Genomic DNA, 20567 nt, shown 5'->3' with positions numbered 1-20567 from the left:
TCAAGAAGTGATGGGACCAGATGCCATGGTCATAGTTTTTTTTTTTTTTTAAAGTTTAGCTCAGGGCTGGTACACTGGGATGACCCAGAGGGATAGGATGGGGAGGGGTGGTGGAAGGGGGGTTCAGGATAGGGAACTCATGTAAACCCATGGCTGATTCATATCAATGTACGGCAAAAACCACTACAATATTGTAAAGTAATTAGCCTCCAACTAAAATAAATAAATTAAAAAAAATAAAGTTGAGTTTTTTAAGCTGACTTTTTCACTGTTCTCCTTCATCCTCATCAAGAGGCTCTTTAGTTTCAATTGACTTTCTGCCGTTAGAGTGGTATCATCTGCATATCTGAGGTTGTTGATATTTCTCCCATCAATCATGATTCCAGCTTATAACTCATCCAGCCTGGCATTTCACATGATGTGCTTTGCATATAAGTTAAATAAACAGGGTGACAATAAACAGTCTTGTCATACTTCTTTTTCAATCCTGAATCAGTCAGTTGTTCCATACAGTGTTCTAACTGCTGCTTCTTGACCCACATACAGGTTTCTCAGAAGACAGGTAGGATGGTCTGGTATTCCTATCTCTTTAAGAGTTTTCCATAGTTTGTTGTGATCCACACAGTCAAAGGCTTTATCATAGTCAATGAAGCAAAAGTAGATGTTTTTCTGGAATTCCCTTGCTTTCTCTATGATCCAGCAAGTGTTGGCAATTTGATCTCTGGGTCCTCTGCCTTTTCTAAACCCAACTTGAACATCTGAAAGTTTTTGGTTCATGTAATGCTGAATCCTCCTAGCTTGGAGGATTTTGAGCATAACCTTACTAGCATGGGAGATGAGTGGTATTGGCTGGTGGTTTGAACATTCTTTAGTACTGCCCTTCTTGGGAATTGGGATGAGGATTGGCCTTTTCCAGTCTTGTGGTCACTGCTTGGTTTTCCAAATTTGCTGATGTATTGAGTGAAGCACTTTAAGAGCATCATCTTTTAGGGTTTGAAGTGGCTCTGCTGGAATTCCATCACTCCACTAGCTTTACTGGCAGTAGTGCTTCCTAAGGCCCAGTTGACTTCACACTCCAGGATGTCTGGCTCTGAGTGAGTGATCACACCATTGTGGTTATTCAGGCCATTAAGATCTTTTTTGTACAGTTCTTCTGTGTAGTCTTTCCATCTCTTCTGCTTCTTTTAGGTCTTTACCATTTCTTTATTGTGCCTGCCTTTGGATGAAATATTTCTTTGATATTTCCAATTTTCTTGAAGAGATCTCTAGTCTTACCTTTCTGTTGTTTTCCCATTTCTTTGCATTGATCATTGAAGGAGGCCTTCTTGTCTCTTCTTGCTATTCTCTGGAACTCTGTCTTTAATTGGGTTTACCTTTCCTTTCGCCCTTGCTTTTTGCCTCTCTTCTTAGCTCAGCTATTTGTAAAGCCTCCTCAGACAACCACTTTGCTTTCTTGCATTTCTTTTCTTTGGGATGGTCTTGTTTGCTGCTTCCTGTACAGTATTATGGACCTCTGTTCATAGTTCTTCAGGTACTCCATTTACTAGGTCTAATCCCTTGAATCAATTTGTTACCTTCATTGTATATTCATAAGGGATTTGATTTAAGTCATACCTGACTAGCCTAGTGATTCTCCCCAATTTCTTTTAGTTTAAGCCAGAATTTTGCTATGAGGAGCACAGGATTTTATTTTTGCTGACTGCATACAGCTTCTTTATCTTTGGCTACAAAGAATGTAATCTATTTGATTTCAACATTGACTATTTGGTGATGCCCATGTGTAAAGTCATCTCTTGTGTTGTTGCAAAAGGGTGTTTGCTATGACCATTGCATTCTCTGGGCAGAATTCTTTTAGCTTTTACCCTGTTTCATTTTGTACTCCAAGGCCAAACTTGCCTGTTACTCCATTTGTTGGGGAAGAAGATAATAAATGGCCCTATATCATGGATTTAATTGAACTAATACATAGAATGCATATAGGTTTATAGGTGGTACATAGTAAGTGCACAATTATTTTTAATAACAGTTATAACAGAAGGTGGAAGGAGAGGAGGAAAATGCTATGAAATAAAATTCAGTGAATCCTAGCCAGTAGATGAGATTTGGATTCCAACTCTGGTACACAGCTATGTGACCCAGACGAAGGACTCCCCTTCTCTGGGCAGCATGCAAAATGAAGAGCTTGAACTTGATGGTCTCTGTGTTTCTCAGACTGTGATTATGTTCCTAGAGCTGGGCTTGAAGGATACACAGTATTTTTATGTTAGCCTCTGATGGCTCAGATGATGAAGAATCTTCCTACAGAGTGGGAGACCCAGGTTTGATCCCTGGGTCAGGAAGATCCCCTGGAGAAGGGAATGGCTACCCACTCTAGTATGTTTTGCCTGGAGAATTCCATGCACAGAGGAGCCTGGCAGGCTACAGTCCATGGGGCCACAAAGAGTTGGACATGACTGGGTGACTAACACTTTTGCTTCATGGTGTGCAGAGGGGAGTGATACCTTTCCTTCCCATCTCATTAAAATTGCAAGATTGAGACATAGCATGACCTAAAATTCACAGCAAGGTGACCTCTTTTCTGCTTCTCCCTTGAAATCACTTCCATCTTTCTTTCCTACTTTTTTTGTTCCAGCCACACCTGAGAAGTTGATTTTACTGGAACATTTACACACATGCCTATCTCAGGACCTCTTTACTGTCTGCTCTGCCAGAAGTTTTAAAAAATATATTTCTATATAGTTCCTTAATGTAGTCAAATGATTTCTCATCAGTGAAACTATTGAATGTAATAGAAACTCTCCCACCACATTGTTCTCCACCTCATTACTGTTTTCTTCTTGGCATTTATCACTTTGCATGTTTATTTGCCTATTATGTATTTGTACCTCCCCCTCCCCTTCCCCCAAAGGCCAGCAGTTTTTCTGACACCTGCATCTTCACTGTGGACAGTGCTTATATCATACGTTGGTTGCTTTGTATCTTATGTTACTCACTGTTAAGCCCTTTACCTTAAATATGCAAGTGGTACAAAGCCGAATCGAACTGAAAACAACAACAACAAAAATGAAGCAGATGGCAATGATTCTCTGATCCACCAAGTGGTTGAGCGGTGGAGTCACTTGTGCAGATGGGCGTGCAAGGCCACAAGAATATGTTGGAGATTTTTGGCAGTAGGTGCGTAGCAGGGATGTCTTTCGGCCTAGTAGGGAGTGCTGCTGGGTCTCTTCTCTTGACTAGTGTTTTGGAGTCTGTCCTGTAAAGTGGATGGGATGGAGTGGAGGGCATAGGTGAGGAAGAAGACTGAGGGCCACCACCCTGTAAGCAGCTACTACAAGGCAGGCCCCATGATTTATGATCATCTTACTTCAATGTCACATAAAACCTAGGAGGCATCTATTACCTCTTCATTTTACAGATAGATTGAATGACTGTCAAACTCTCTGAGCTCCAAAGAGTTAGGGCTGGACATGATGGCACAGAAGTCTCATTGGTGGGAAGGAAAGGTGAGGCATAAGAAAGTAGCTCTAGGGTTCTCTTCAGATATTACATTCTTACACACAGGGTCTTTTCAAAATATCTTCAGAACATTTAGTTTTAAGTGTATTTGGTCCCTGACTTAGGATGATTTGACTTATAATTTTTTAACTTTATGATGGTGTGTAAGTGATATGCATTTGGGCATTGGAGAAGGAAATGGCAACCCACTCCAGTGTTCTTGCCTGGAGAATCCCAGGGGCGGGGGATTCCTATGCTAAGTCGCTTCAGTCGTGTCCGACTCTGTGACCTCATAGACGGCAGCCCACCAGGCTCCCCCATCAAAGTACAGTATTTAGTAAATTACATGAGATGTTCAACACTTTAATGTAAAACAGGTTTCTATTAGATGATTTTGCCTGACAGCTAATGTAAGTGTTCTAAGCACTTAAGGTAGACTAGGCTAAGTTGTGATGCTTGGTAGGGTAGGTGTATTCTATATATTTTTGACTTAAGATATTTTCAACCTAATGGTAGGATTATCAGGAAGCAAACCAATCACAGTTGAGCACGATTTAATCCTTTCAAAAAAGCGTTAGTCAAGCTCCTTTTCAGTTGAGCCAGCGTAATACTACAGGGCATGTAGAATTAAATATATATTATGTCCTTGAAGAAGCTTATAGTCTTATTTGACACATAAAACAACAGATGCACTAGTTGATTGTAATACACAATCATATTCAATGCAATGCTGAGCTGTATCAACTGTTCTTTAAGTGCTACTGCAATTCAGAAGACAGGATAATCTGTACCCTCAGCTCAGCATTTATTGAGATGCCTTATGTGTTAGGTCCAATAGTGCTTACTGGGGATAAAGATATGATGATGATAAGAATAAGAGTATTAAATACTTGATGTATGCTAAGCAGTGTTCTAAGTACTCTAAATATGTTAATTTTTACAAGAACCCTTTAAGATAGGTATGTTGTTATCTACATTTTTTTTTTCAGATGAGAAAACTGGAATACAGTGGTGAAGTTACTTATATGGTCAGGGTTATGCTGCTAGTATGCAGCACAGTCATGTTATGAATGCAGTTAATGTGGTTAAGAGTAAAGTCGTAACTACATATACTGAAGAAAAGCTACAAGTTCTAAGTATCCCAGGGTGGAGTTGGAAAGGTAAATTGATTCTTACAACAGTGTGGGAGGTTCTGACATAGTGTAGTAAAGGATGCTATAAGAATACAGAGATGTGCTATTAATCTGACTTGTGGGAGAGGCTTACAGAGAGGATATAGAATCATTTCCCTCTTGTCTGGTTGCTCCAGGTAGTTGCCTAAATTGGAATCTCTCCACATTCTTTCCAAAAATACTTAAAGGTCAACAAGGAGAACAAATAAATAAATGCATACACACATTGTTAGCATAAATGGAGGCAGAAAGTTCCATAAACTACAATGTACCTGAAAATAAGACTCTACAAAATGAACATAAACTAGCAGAACCTTGTATACAAAACTATTAAAAATGAGAAAATATGTCAGCTGATACAAATCCTTAAAAAAAAAGTATCAAAAACTGTAATACAATATTCCAGCTTGAGTCAATTATCCTTTAACAAAATTTTAGAGATATGAAACCCACTCTTAATTAGAAATTCACCAATTTAGAGTAGAAATATATAAAACTCAGGAGTATATAGAGCATGAATGACCATGGAAGAAAGAAATGGACATTATTATTTTAGAAATAAAGACTAAATTACAAGAACTCCAACAGAATAAATTCAAACAAAAGAACTATAAGGGACATTAAAGAAAGACATTAAAATAAGAAAATGAATATTAAATAAAAATGCTGTGGAAGAAAATGGTCAATATAGAAAATAGATAAAGATAGCCCAACATATATATAATTGAAGTATCTGAAGAAGAAAAGTGAAATAATTTAATAGAACTAATATTTAAAATGACAATGCAACACAGGCAAAATAATCTTGAAGAAGGACTCAGTTGGAGGACTCAGTTTCCAATTTGAAAACTTACTATATAACTTAGAATCATCAAAGCAGTGTGGTATTGGTATGGGATAAACATATGGACCAGTGGAATAGAATAGAAAATCCATTGAGGTTCTCACATATGTTATCAGTTGACATCTTTCAAAAAAGGGGTACCAATGCCCCTCAGTGGAAAAGACAGTTTTTCAAGAAATGTACTGTAAAAACTGAATATCTACTTGGAAAAATGAAGTTGTACTCTTGCCTTCTGCCACATACAAAAATTAACTAAAAATGACTTAAATGTAGGAGGCAAAACTATAAAACTCTTATAAGAAAGAATAGGGAAAAAAAGTCTTTGTGATGTTGAATTCAGCAGTGATTTCTTGATCCCAAAGTATCAGCAATAAAAGAAAAAATGGATAAACTGGGCTTCATGAATATCAAAAACTTCTGTGCATCTAAAGGAGTATCCAAAAGAAATGAAAAGAATAGAAGATGTTCACAAATTTTATATCTGGTAAGGGATTAATATCCAGAATAAAGAACTCCTACAACTCCAGTTCACCCATTGGTTAATCATTATACAAGCATAGCAAGAGGGCTGCGTCCAGGAACTGATCAGGCTGACACAAAGGCAAAAATATATGAAATTAAACCTCTGTTATTAAGTGTATGTTTTGTGCCTAGCACTGGTGTAGGTACTGTGGATGCAAGGCCAAATAAGAACTGCTTTCAAGTTGCCTACAAATTTGTAAATTGCTGATTATATCATGGAATGTAAATGAGATAGGCATCAAGATGTGGAAAGATCAGAATTTTTATTTTCCTATACACTGCAGAGCAGGCATTCCCATGACTTACTGTGGTTATTCACTTGAGTATAGAAGAGTTTGAATTAAGTGTATTTTCTTATACATTTTCATGTTAGTTAAGATCCTTATGTTGTAAGTAACAAAAATCAACCTGAATAACTTGATCAAAAAAAGCAAGATTATTAAAAGGTTACCAGATTATCTCATGGACCGAACATAAGGAAGGAGCTAAGCTGGGTCATTGGGAGAATCTGAAACACTAATAAGCATTCAGGTGGCTCAGCATTATTGAGGCATTTCACATCAGTATTGGGCATCAATTTTCAAAGGAATTAATGTGCAGTGTTTCACTGAGCCTTAGAAAGGTAGAGAGAACAGGCATCATTTTCTTTACGTAAAAGGTGAGGAAATAACCCTAGGAAGATTAAGTGATTTGTCCAAAGTCACATCCTAAGTTTAGTGGGTAAGCCCAGAATTTAGAACAGACTCCTTCTGACTCTTGAATCTTTTCTTTTCCCTTTAACCTTCTTTAAAACCTTCTTACTAGCTTGTGAAAATTTCCCCTTATAATTCCCTCACCCACTTAATTTTTCTTTTATCATTCATTTTGGTTTGGAATTAAAGGAATCACCTGTGTGTCATGAATAATAGGCTTATCTGAGACATCTCTTAAAACTTCCTTAATTTGTACTCTGTAATCTGAACATGCAGGGGTCACTAGGAAAGGCAATAATTAAAGAAATGACAAGGAGATCTGTGAGTGATTTTCTTATTATCATCCTTATCAGAAATGGGCCATTATAATTTAAATGATTAGTTGGAGTCTGAAAAGAATTTGAAACTTCATTTCTGAGCTTGGAGTTGTAGCCTCATTGTTTTTCAGACTCCATTTTTTCCTCCACAATGAACAATAACTTTTTGATTAAACAGCTGGCAGTTACTATTGAATGCCTTGCATTTAATAACAAAAGTCTTCCTTCAGAACAGGAAATTTTATCTAAATTGCTTTGCTCTTCTTCAGTGATTGTGAACTTCTAAAGTCTGACAGGACTGATAGCATGATAAAATAAAAATTTCTTTCAAGAAAGTGATGATTACTTTTTAAAAGAAAGAGCCCCAAACTAAATGAATAATTCAGCAAACTTGCTACAAAGCAGAAGTCAAGGCACACAAGTTGTTCTCAGCAAACATTATTAAAAAGCAATCAAGTTTGTATTGACACATTTATGTGTGGAAGGCTATAGACAGCAGCTGAGAGAGAAAAGCAGCATAACAGTACCACTTAGCAGTCAAGTGCTGCCCTTACTAGTTTTGTTATTAATAGGAGCAGCTACCTCTAGCTAGTACTGTGTGCCAAGCACTGTGCTAAGTCTTTTCCTTGAGAATTAACTAGCACTGCAATTTCAACCCTTCCTGCCCTCCCACTGGTGTTTCCCATTGCTTGAAACCAACTGAAACCGAAAAGAAGAGGGAACCTGTTAGTCTCCTTTGGCACAGGGCAGAGCAAAGGATCTATCTGGAGTGGGTAAATGGAGATATTTGGCTCACTTTAGCATTTGATACTATTTGAAATTGATGAACAATGAACAAATAGCTATAATAATTGTGAGTTTATAATGAAGATTCCAGGATGCCAGGGATATATTATCCTTGCCAAATAAATTTACAAGTGGCTGCCTATATATTGTCTTTCTATCCATTCCTCTGTCCCTCCACCCATCTTCTACACAAGTACTAATGGGCCTTGGTCACGAGACCATGCTATCACAAAAGAGTAGGGTGCTTAAGGGCTTTTTTCTTTTCTTTCTGCTGCCCTCTTGTTTATTTTTTGTTTTCAATTTAAATAGAAAAGCATCTCAGAATGGCCCTATTGTTTCCCTGGCTCTCTCAGCCTGCCTTGGAGACACCCTGAGTAGAGTCCGGGCTGTTCCTGTCATAGGCTAGCTTGGCTATGGTAGGGTAGCAAGGCAGGATGAAATCCTAGTCAAGTCTGACTTTGCTGCTTGAGGACAGACTGCCAAATAAAGCCTTCATCAGAGATTGTTTTTAATAGTGGGGCCAGGCTGGTACCTGTTACATCTGACTTTATGAGGGACCTAGGAATCTGTGTTTTTGAAAAGCTTGCTAGGCTCCCATAGAATTTGGCAACAGACCTTATGGGTGCTTTCCAAGGTCCTGAAAAAGTAAAAAAGGCCTAAGAGTACAGACCTCTGCTGCTGTATTGAGGATGCCTATGTTGGGGGTGGTGGTGATGGTCTGTGGTTGCATCAGGACTTCATGGAGAGAGAAATAGTTGCCTTGTCCCTTACCATAGCTGCTAGGCCCTGATATATTTCACATGGGTTGTTTGGAAATGATCAGTCTGGGCCTTGGGGGAGACATCCATTTGCTCTGAGAAGTTTTTAAGCATTACGTGAGGATACCACAGACGGTCTCTGGATGACAGATGGCTTTTGGATGTTTGTATGTTAATGTAACAAGTAGCAGATGGAGGTTGAATCAGAGACCTTCAATGTCCTTTCTGACCTGACAGTCCTAGTTATCAATGTGAGCTTTATATGAACAGCAGGCTTTTGATTTATCATTACATTTAAATCTTCATCTAGATGAATAATGGGGTTACACTAAGTTATCACCCACTTACAAGTACCAGCAAATATTTTGGAGGCAGCTATTCTGAGGTATAATTAAACCTTCTGTGCAGCAAAATTTGTCTGAACTCCTAGAAAATAAAATGGGACTAATGACTATGGATACATGTGCCATCGGTGGCTACACCATGGGAGTGATTTAGGAGGCTGTTACTCTCCTCTCTTTCCCATCAGATTGCTGCCCCTAAGCTCCTCTTTTATAGAAATTGTAAAGCTGACAGTGGGTACTATTTTCTAGCCAATTGAGCCAAGTGGCTTGGATGAGGTTTCTGGCTTTTTTTCCTGAAAATACTTCAAGTATCTCTTAGGTTCTTCTGTGAGGATAAAAGCATTGATGTTAATAATAATAATAATCTTTTACTTTAGAAAAGCATTTTAGATTTGACAATGTGCTTTCATTGAGATTATCTGTTTTATATTTATCAAAAACCTGTGTAATACATATTATTATTACATTTATGAGTGAAGATACAGTTAGTGCTCAGAGAGGTTTTGTAACTTGCCCCAAGTCATGAAGCTTAAATATAAAGGTAAGACACAAATGAATGTTTTTTGACTTTAGTCCAATGATCTTTCTGTATCTCACACTGTTCGTGTAACCAACTAGTTGAGTATTTGACTTGTTAAGAGCAGAATCAATAGAGGATTATAAGGCAATGTGGCATTGCACAAATTTACATCTGAATTTGAATTTAGGCTTTGCCATTCATTGAATGGTATTAGGCAAATCGTTTAACCTCTGTGAACATCTATCAATTGAGTATATCAATGCCTGCCTTTTAGGGTTATTTTAAGGATTATAAAGTTTGTAAAGTTCTGGCATATAGTAGATAATCAAGGGCAGCTCTTACAACTTTGGAGGCTGTGTCTTTGTCTGAGTTTGAGGATTACTGTCCTTGCAAGTGGTCTTCTACCATCTGCTGGGACATCCTTCAGAGACCAGCTGATTGCTTCCCAGGGCTGTTCTTTCTTTCTGTGTTTTCTGCCTTAGAAAATTCTTATCTTGAACTGAAATTACCTCCTTGTAGCTTACACTTATTGATATTTGTTTTACCTCTTTCAGCTACACAGGAGGAGTCCAATCCTTCTTCCACATGACAGTCCTCCAAATATTTGAAGACTTTATCTTGCCATCCCTTAATCTTTAGTTCTTAAGACTGAACATCCCCTGTTCTTCAACCATTCATCACTTGATTTAGCTCACAGAGCCCTCATGATCTTGCTTGGTTCTTTCTAAAGTGTGTCTGTTTATCATCTGAGAAGTTCCTACAACTAAATGTGCCTATCTCTATGAAGATAGACTCAGAGTGAGATAATTGTCGTCTTTGGTACAGTTTAAGACGATAACATACTTTTTGACAGCTTTAGCTTACTATTGCTCAAAACAGCAATGTACTTTTTCTCAATAAGTATTTCTGTTAAATCTTAGGTCTCACATTCTGTCTTTGAGAAGCATAGTCCTTAAGCACATGTTCTTTCAATTTTTTTTTATGTCAAATTTCATCTTACTTGATTTGGTCCTGGTTTCTGCCTATTAATGTCTCTCTTAACCCTGGTGGTATTATCTTAAAATCAGTTGTGATTGAAGTAATCATACCAACTCTGTATTTTCTGCAGATTCAATAAGTGCATCTGCTATTAAACTGCCAAATCATAGGTAATGATGATGAGTAAGACAGAACCTGTTGTCTAATCTGACCCGCATTCAGCATGCTCTTGGGATGCGCAGAGCATAAGGGTTAGGAATAAGTAGTGGGAGAGAGCCATTTGGGGCATAATATATGATTAGGAGAGGAAAGCACCGTTGGTTTAGAGATCCAGATGAGGAGAGAGAAAAGAGTAAACTTTAATTGCCAGACGAGAAAAAGCATGCATCTGCTAGTGTTTTCTAACTGGATGAAGCAGGTCACATGAGGACTTTAATCTTCTTGGGAAGTTGTCTCATTTTGGGGGAAGATATTCACACCCTTCTCCAGCAAAGTCTCTTTGCTAATCTCACTTGAACACTGTCGTGTTTTTGTTTACTAGAAGACAGGCATTTCTGTCCAGATTTCAACTTTGCCTTTTCTTTTTAGCTGGCATGTGTGTTTACTCTGCAGACAGCAGCGGAGGAACTGTTCAGAAACCTGCTGAGCCCTGCTACCGTCCCTCCTGAGCCCTGCATGGATTTGGCTTAGAAGTCAGTTCTTAAACATTGGGGCCATACAGTATTCATCCATATAATCCATCTCCCCAGTTACAGTCTGTTTCCTCCTGTATAATGCCAGAGGTGCCATTTTCATCTTGTCATTTGCTGAGTGCCACTGGTTTTGTTAAACAGATTGGAGGGAGGAGACCACAGAGCTCCCCTTGGGGGCATTCCTTTCATGTCCTTCTGATACAAGCCCTGTGTGATGCATCTGCATGTTAGCAAATAATGAACAAGAGCCAAACAGCCTGACATGGAAATTCAACAAGTAGCTTATCGGGGTACACTGTTGGCAAACACTTGGCACAGTGAGTGAGCTTTGAGGAACTATTTTGTAGGTTGCCATGACCTGTGCTGAAGAGTCACTGGGTCCAAGCACAACGCCAGTGACACCATAGATGCCTTTTGTTTTCCTAGTGATGATCAAGAACTTTGTTGTTCTCACATTTCCCCTATGAGGCTGAAGATAAGGGGGGAAGATGACATGGTTTCCCTTTTAGCGTAAGGCCAAAAGAGGGAATTATCCCCTCTGAGCTCCCCCCCACCATGATGGTGAGGGGAGACAGGATGGGAGTTGCCTTGTGTTCTGTAATAGGAAGCTTTCTCAAAGGAACACCTTGATGTTCACTAGTGCCGGCTAAAAGGCAGTGAGGATGAGATTCTCTATCTAGCAAAGGAAGGTCATTGTAACTTTCCTCTTCAGGGAGAACATGAACACTTTTCTTCAATTCTAGGCAAAGCCCCAGATAAACCTCTCCATTTAGCATCTCATTTGGGCTTCATATTGTCTTATTGAACAGTGGCATAATGCATGTTGATTCACAAGGTTTACATCGGAGATTCATTCTTCTGTATAATTGGCAAAGGTACCGTGGAGTCCCTTCAGAGGCCTTCCTTCATCCAGGTAAATAAAAATCCAATATTCCTTCATAAGTAGTGTTGTTGAACCACTGCATTGCTTTGTGCTGAGCTCTCAGGGCTTTATTGGTTAACAGAAAATCGAGTTCTTCATAGAATATTGATTGGTCTTTTAAGGAGATGGGATGCTTGCTAGGGAGGGCATTCTTAACCAAAGTCATGCATAAAGAGAAGTTGTACCTTGTGAAGAAAATTCCTAATATGAGCCCTTGATTCAGTGACTGACTTTCACAAGGAGCATGATAGTCACTCTTTGCGGTGTTCATTCCTCTCCAGGAGTTTTTATGTTTGACTGAATGTGTGATTTTGCATGCTATTATATTAGAAATGAGTTGCTTACACTTTGAAATACCGATAAGATACTAATGGCATGCAAAATTCCCATAATTCTCCTAATACATCTTAATAGGGAGCACCTCCCTTGAGTTCAAGGCCAAGAAACTGGACTAAGTGGAAATTGGGCTTTGTTTGGCTGAAAGAAAGTGTAGATTTTAGATGGTGGTAGAGTAAATGCATCGTGTGTATCAGCCTATGGGAATGTGACAAATTTGGGCTGATTATAATGCAATCCACTTAAGCAGTAAATTGTGTACTTATCAAAAAGACTATGCTTGATTTAATTAATTTTCAAGTTGTTGACTATTTCTCTTGACGATTTCTTCCTGAAATTCACTTATCTGGCTTTCCTGTTAGTGAGTTGTCTGCCTGACAGAGTCAAACTTGCTGTCCTTATCTCCTTTCTGGATGCAAAACATTGGGAGGGGTTCATCTTGCTTTTTTTTTGGGTGGGGGTGGGGTCCTGGTGAAAATCACACGAGCTGAGGATGATGCAGGAAAACACTTGAAAAAGGTTAGTGCATTGTATAAGTGTCTGTGGTACTCTTATTCTGAAGATTCTGCCTTCATTCATTCATTTGTTCAATATGTGGAGTGGGCACCTACTTTGATTAGGCACTCTCTCCGATGCTGAAGATACTGACGAGAAAAAGGCAGACAAGGTCCTTGGTAGGAGGAGGCAGTCAATCAGCAGAGAGCCAAGATTAGTGTGGAGAGTCACGTGCTTTTTTTATTTGTAATTTTTTTGAGAAATGACTGACATCCATCACTATATAAGTTTAAGGTGTATAGCATGATGGTGTGATTTGCACAAATTGTGAAATGATTTCCTCAGTACATTCAGTTAACACATCCATCTTTTCATATAGATACAATAAAAATAGGAAAGAAAAGGAAAACAGTTTCCTCCTTATAGTGAGAACTTTTAGGATTTACTCTCTCCCACTTCTCTGTGTATAATACAGCAGTGTTAGAGGCATCATATAGTAAGTTACATACCTAATACTCATCTTTTAAAAAAAAAAAACTAGAACTCATCTTTTTAAAAAAAGTAAAATTATTTTTAATTAGAGGATAATTACTTTACAGTAATATATGGAGAGTCATGTGCTTTGATAAGGGTAAAGCAAGCTAAGTGACAAGTGGTCGTTGTGTAGTTGCTAAGTCATGTCCAAGTCTTTGCGACCCCATGGACTGCAGCCTGCCAGGCTCCTCTGTCCATGGAACTCTACAACCAAGAATACTGGAGTGAGTTGCCATTTCCTTTTCAAGGGATCTTCCTCACACAGGGATTGAACCCATGTCTCCTGCATTGGCAGGCAGGTTCTTTACCACTGAGCCACCAGGGAAGCCCGATGAGTGGTTAGGTACCACTTTATGTAGCATGGCTAGGGGAGGTCTGGGTGCAGGAGACAACTGAGCGGGTGAAGGGGTGTTGTGGTGAGGGTTTTGTTTCCTCCATATTGAGCAGATAATCATGGCCGTGCTTGATCCAGGGCTACCAGGAAAGACCAATTTCTCCTCCTTTAGCAGAGAGGTCTGGGAAAACAGGTTCAGTCAGGACCAGAAGTATAGACCTCATTGGTTAGTGGGAGGGTATACCCACTCCAGTGTTCTTGCCTGGAGAATCCCAGGGATGGGGGAGCCTCGTGGGCTGCTGTCTATGGGGTCGCACAGAGTCGGACACAACTGAAGTGACTTAGCAGCAGCAGCATAGGGTCATATGCTGATGTGCAAGAGAGTATGTCCAAATGGGTCGTCCAAGTGGGCAGAGTCTCAGAGATCAGTGAAGAGCAAAAATACTGGGCAGTTAGAATATATAAAAAGTAATATACATATAAGATAAATAAGGGCAGTCTGAAATAAGAACTTAGAGGGCTTTGGCTTACAGCCAACAGTTTTTATTTTCCCAGAAACCTTTCCCATGTTTTGGCTAAATTCAGTTAAGGTTCCAAATGGAGAGTAAGAAAGTACCTAGTTCTGACTCAGGCAAAGTGTTAAGGGCAGTGTCTTGTCATGTTTTGCTCATATAAAAGCTATGGGCTGTGTGGTTCTTGGTTTGGTGACTGATTATTTCTTCTACCCATTCCTTTTTCCTGAGTCTTTCTCCTGTCTCACGTGAGTTTATGATGAACTTGCTGTAAAAGTCAAACTTTTGTAAATGTCAAAGAATTATGTATTTTGGAGCGATGTAAAAGATATTAAAATGTTTGCTTAATTGACATATAAAAGTTTGATTTTTGTCTTGAAAGAATTGAAAGAAGCTAATGAAGGGCATTTTAAAACTAACATAGTAAAAATATTTGGGATTTTGGTATGTCATAGATAATGTACTTTGTCCAAAAATTTTGTTTTCTCATCCAAAATTTAGTATCTGAGTAGGTTGTCAGTGTGCACTCTAATTGGGTTAAACAACAGAAGTTAACGGTGTTAATTTCTTTTGTTTTTGCCCTGTTAAATATTCTCTTGTTCTAGCTTTTAAATTTGTAAAAGGTGAAAAGAAATTTAGGACTTAAAAATTTCAAAGTGTAAGAACTTATGACAAAATACACACTAAATTCTTACATTGTAACATTGAAATTGTACACCCTTTAAATAACCTCCATTTGACAGTAATGTTATTTTCTTATACTGTGTCTCAAAGCACAAGCCTTGTACCTAAGATACTGCTAATCCCATCTCAGTGGATTCATTTGAAGGGAGGTGTAGCCAGTGGGCCAGAATGTATCACGTGTCCTGTGTACTCTGCATCATTTAGATACCCATGAATTTTATAGACTGGCAGCACCTACTGTGTGCCAGTGGCATTCAAAATATTTCATTTAAGCCTCTCTGCAGCCCATACAGTTAGTAGTAAAACCTCATTTTTTTAAACGAGGAAGCTGAAGTACAAAGAAATTAAATAATTTAAGGTCATGTAGCTAGCAGAACGTACAACTGGAATGTGAACCCAAATCTGTTTTGTCCCAAATTCATGTGTCTCTGCTACACCACAGGATCTCTTATACCTCTTGGCATTGAGGGCATGAAAATGTAAGAGTCACTTTTCTCTTTTTCATTAGGGTATGTTTGCTAGGGTAATTAATACTAGTCATAATGACTGCAAGTCCTCTCTACCTCAGTTGGCTGTGTCTGGCTGGGAGGCTGCCTCCCACGTCATCATTTCAGAATCCAGGCCCTGCTGCCTTGTGGCTCTGCCCACCTCGTAGCCCCAGAGTCCTCTCTTGTCAGCTGAAAGAGAATAAGTGGAAGATGCTTGAGGGAGGTTTTTTTGGAGGATGCAGATCCCTTCCATTCATATTCCATGGCCGCATCCAGATGTGTAGGAGGCTGGGCTCCTTGTAGCCACACAGCAGTGTACCAGGGTTCTGGGAGAGCTGATCAGTCCTGACCATGTGCTTTGGCACATGAGCTTGTTTTGCCTTCCCTTCCTGATGAGTTAGTCAAGTTAGGAATCTTAATTTATTTGAGTGAGTCGTTCAGATTTGGGGGTCTGGGTTCAAATCCCAGCTCTGCCATTCACCAGCTGCTTAACCATGGACAAATTAGTTAACCTTGGTGAGCCAAGAACATCTGTCTGATGGTGGTATTGTGAGGATTAAGTTAATATATGTAAAATTCTCAGTAAAAATGATTGGCGTGCACACAGCTCTGTTCAAGTGCTGGTTATTATGTCTGTGTGTCAGCTCCACTTTATTCTTCATTCACGACTCGGCTGTAAGTCTTCTGTCTTCTTTCTCCTCTGCTCCCACAAATCCTTGCACTTGTTGCTCTGAATTGTAGCGTGTGTGAGGGCGTGTTGTCTGTCTGGCTTGAGCACTTGACCGGAGGGCAGGAACTTGGCCCTGTGGACTTTGCCTGGATGTCCCCATAGCCAGCAGTGGCCCACACATTATAGACAGTCAGATATTTGCTGATGAGAAGGAAACCTCGTTAACCATAATACTAGAGTATCAGAAGATAGAATTTGATTTCCTGAGCATGCTGGAAACCAAGGAGTTCATATATTAGCTTTGGCTTTTTCATTTCAGTTATGTGGGCAATACTAGATTTCAGTGACAGGTCATTCCCTACTGGCATGTCTCTATGAGTCAGTCTACCTCAGGGATCAGCAGTCCTTTTGCCACGATTCTGATTGTGTTTGGTATGTTGGTTGAAAAATTCCCCCTGTACAAAGGTGAGGATAGGAGTGTGATAATCCTGTGTCTTCGTTTATGAGATATTCTTAACATTAATCCTTCCTTCATCCCTCCTTCCCTGCCTTTCATTCCCTCCTCTCTAACTATTACCATTCCTTTAGGAAAACAGTGTCATGTACCTTACGTGACACTTAAAGTTTGTGTATATCCTTGGCTGATAGATAAAATAGTTTTGACTCTTTGTATTTTTAATTTATATATGTTATAGACCATTTTAGCTTTTTTACTCTATTTTTAAAACTTTTTTACTTTAATATAAATTTAATCCAACAGAGAAGTTTTGAGAATGATACAAGAAAACAATCATAACCTCTGCTCAAATTCTGCTCTCTCTTAAAGTAAAAAGATGTGTCTACATATGTCTGTACTTATATTGTGTATATTTACATTGTTAATTTGAACTCTCTGAGAGGAAATTGTACACATCATGACGTTTTACCCCTAAATGCTGCAGTGTGTATTTCCTATGAACAAGTCACAGAAATATATACCACCTAATTCTCAAAATCAGGAAATTGAACACCAATACAATAATATTTTGTGATCTACCATTCTGATTCAAATTTCACTGATTTTTTTACTGACCTCTTTATGGATTTTTGTTTTCCTGCTCTAAGATGCAGTCCAGGATTCCATCTCATGTTTAGTTTTTATGTCCCTTCGGTTGCTTGTAATTGGCCATTGCTCCTCAGCCTTTCTTTACTTTTCATGATACTGATATTTGAAAGAGCATAGGCAGTTATTTTGTGGACTATCCCTCAAATTGGGTTTTTCTGATATTTCCACATGGTTAGATAGGTCAAGAAGCAACAGTTAGAACTGAACATGGGACAACAGACGGGTTCCAAACTGGGAAAAAAGTCCTTCAAGGCTGTATATTGTCACCCTGCTTATTTAAGTTCTATGCAGAGTACATCATGCAAAATGCCGGGCTGGATGAACACAAGCTGGAATGAAGATTGCTGGGAGAAATATCAATAACCTCAGATATGTAGATGACACCACCCTTATGGCAGAAAGTGAAGAGGAACTGAAGAGCCTCTTGATGAAAGTAAAAGAGGAGAGTGAAAAAGTTGGCTTAAAACTCAGCATTCAAAAAACTAAGATCATGGCATCCAGTCCCATCACTTCATGGCAAATAGGGAAACAATGGAAAAAGTAGCAGATTTTATTTTCTTGGACTCCAAAATCACTACAAATGATGACTGCAGTCATGAAATTAAAAGACACTTGCTCCTTGGAAGAAGAATTAGAACCAACCTAGACAGCATATTAAAAGTCAGAGACGTTGCTTTGCTGACAAAGATCCATCTAGTCAATGCTATGGCTTTTCCAGTAGTCATGTATGGATGTAAGAGTTGGACTATAAAGAAAGCTGAGCACGGAAGAATTGATGCTTTTGAACTGGTGTTGGAGAAGACTCTTGCGAGTCCCTTGGACTGCAAGGAGATCCAATAAGTCCATCCTAAAGGATATCAGTCCTGAACATTCGTTGGAAGGACTGATGCTGAAGCTCCAATACTTTGGCAACCTGATGCACAGAACTGACTCATTGGAAAAGATCCTGATTCTGGGAAAGATTGTAGGCAGGAGGAGAAGGGGATGACAGAGGATGAGATGGTTATGGCATCACCAACTCAATGGACATGAGTTTGAGCAAGCTCCAGGGGTTGGTGATGGACAGGGAGGCATGGTGTGCTGCAGTCCATGCAGCTGCAAAGAGTCGGACACAACTGAGAGACTCAATTGAACTGAAGATACCCTTTGTGTGGGTTTTTAATGTCAGTTTAATATAGTTCTTAAGTTTTCTCCATTTGTTAGGCCTGTATGCAATCTGTGGACTGTGCCCGCTGCTTGGAGCTCTTTGATCCAAATGAATAGGAGGGGCTTCCAGGAAGGCAGCAGTGCAGACTTCCCTTGGCATGAATAGCAGATCCTGACAGGACTGTAGGATATGGAAGTCAGCTTTCCCCTTTGGCTCATGCACCTTGGGTTGCCACCTGTTTATGATAGTGACCTCAAAAGTTTGCTTCTTCAAGGGTTTCTTCCAGGGAACTACTATGTTTGTGGAAGAGACAGCAGGAGAGGGAGTTGATCTTTCTGGTTTTTCCTTCTTTAATGCACTTAGTAAACATTAGATAAAGCCCCGTCCTTTACTCCTTTGAGCTTACCTTCTAGCATTTTGAAAACCAAAAAGAAGGCATTTGGATGGAAAACTATTCTCACTATGACAGATGCAGATGTTTCAAAAGAAGGTTAAGATAAATAGGTTGACAACACTTTCAACTGTTTAGTGAAACCACCTCATGGAAAATTATGTTCTGCCTCTTCACCTAAATATAGCGATTTTCATTTCTCTCTGGCCTCCTCTGAAACTCACCAACATTGAATATAATTTTTGCATCATTATCTCCATAGTGCATAAATAATCTTGCATTCCCCTTTCCTCTGATGAAAATTATTTCGTGTATACTTCCCCATATTTCATAACCTGCATATTTATCACTGTTAATGACTGTAGTAAATTCTATCAAGCTGATCTACTTGATAATGTATGAGTTTCTCTGTTGTTGTAAATTTGGCTTTTTTTTCTAGTTTTTCACTAATATTAGGAAAGAAAACTTTTTAAAGGAAGTATATAGCATCTTGTATTAAGGCAGTTTTGACACATTGCTTCATCTCAAATGGTTCCTTCTAACAGAAAAAGAAAGGATGCATTGTTGTGGAGAAAACACTGACTACCTTTTTTTAGGGAAGCTTATTTATCTTGCTTATGTTTTGAGCCTCCATTTATAACAGAAAGATAATTAGTAGAGAAGGACCTGATGTATTTAGAGCTTTGTCAATTGAATACCTTGTATATATTGTTGGGAAACAGGAGAGTAATGGATGATGTGGCTAAGACATAAGCATAAGGCTGCAGTGTGATAGATCCCAGCTGCATCAGCCTTGCAATAATTCACTGGCCTTGATGTAACTGGACAGTCCTCCAGTTCTTCTGCACTTTACTATTGAAAGCTGCTGGAGAAATTCAGAACCCTCTGGCAAGAGGCAGTCCCTGTATCTCACCACACTCAGCCTCTTCTGAGCATCTATGGAGACAGGTTCAAGTCTTAGTTGAGTTCTTCCTTTCCCTTCTCAATACTCAGGTGCTGGAAGGTACTTGCCAGAGGTGAGGTGGAGGCCTTTGATCAGCTGGTGTTTGCAGGGACTGTTTCTAAAGAAAGCACAAAAACATAAATACAGTATACTAACGCATATATATGGAATTTGGAAAGATGGTAACAATAACCCGGTGTACGAGACAGCAAAAGAGACACTGATGTATAGAACAGTCTTATGGACTCTGTGGGAGAGGGAGAGGGTGGGAAGATTTGGGAGAATGACATTGAAACATGTAAAATATCATGTAAGAAACGAGTTGCCAGTCCAGGTTCGATGCACGATACTGGATGCTTGGGGCTAGTGCACTGGGACGACCCAGAGGGATGGTATGGGGAGGGAGGAGGGTTCAGGATGGGGAACACATGTATACCTGTGGCGGATTCATTTCGATATTTGGCAAAACTAATACAATTATGTAAAGTTTAAAAATAAAATTAAATTAAAAAAAAAAAAGAAAGCACAAATTTCAGAATTTGTTATTGACTAACATGGAGCCTGGGAGGGCAGGGTAACTGAGACAGGTTGCTTGTTCAGTAGGTCTTGTCAGTGCCTGCAAAGACCCCGGGATGGTTGTTTTCTCTGTATTAGTTCTGTGTCTTCATGTATCACATGAAGATTTTTCTTCTTGTGCAGAATTCTTTCTTTCTTTTACTCTATGAGGACAGGACTTTGTATATCTGGTTTATTGCTCTATCTTCTGTTGCCTTATAAGGAGGTTGAAGCATAAAGAAATGCTCAATAAATATTCATTGGATGATGATTTTATTTACTTGATTTTGTACAGGAAGCTCATTATCATGTGGGCAGCTGCTCCTCAGTT

At 39.1% G+C, this 20567-nt stretch overlaps 1 protein-coding gene across 2 annotated transcripts in view; it reads left to right on the top strand.

The window, feature by feature from the left end:
• NELL1 (neural EGFL like 1) overlaps nt 1-20567 on the top strand; it is a 1051740-nt gene that overhangs the window by 188889 nt on the left and 842284 nt on the right. The window lies entirely within an intron of this gene.

The sequence above is a fragment of the Bos javanicus genome, chromosome 29 (assembly GCF_032452875.1).
Source record: "Bos javanicus breed banteng chromosome 29, ARS-OSU_banteng_1.0, whole genome shotgun sequence".
NCBI classification, from domain to species: Eukaryota; Metazoa; Chordata; class Mammalia; order Artiodactyla; family Bovidae; genus Bos; species Bos javanicus.
This window is presented reverse-complemented; position numbering and strand designations above follow the sequence as displayed.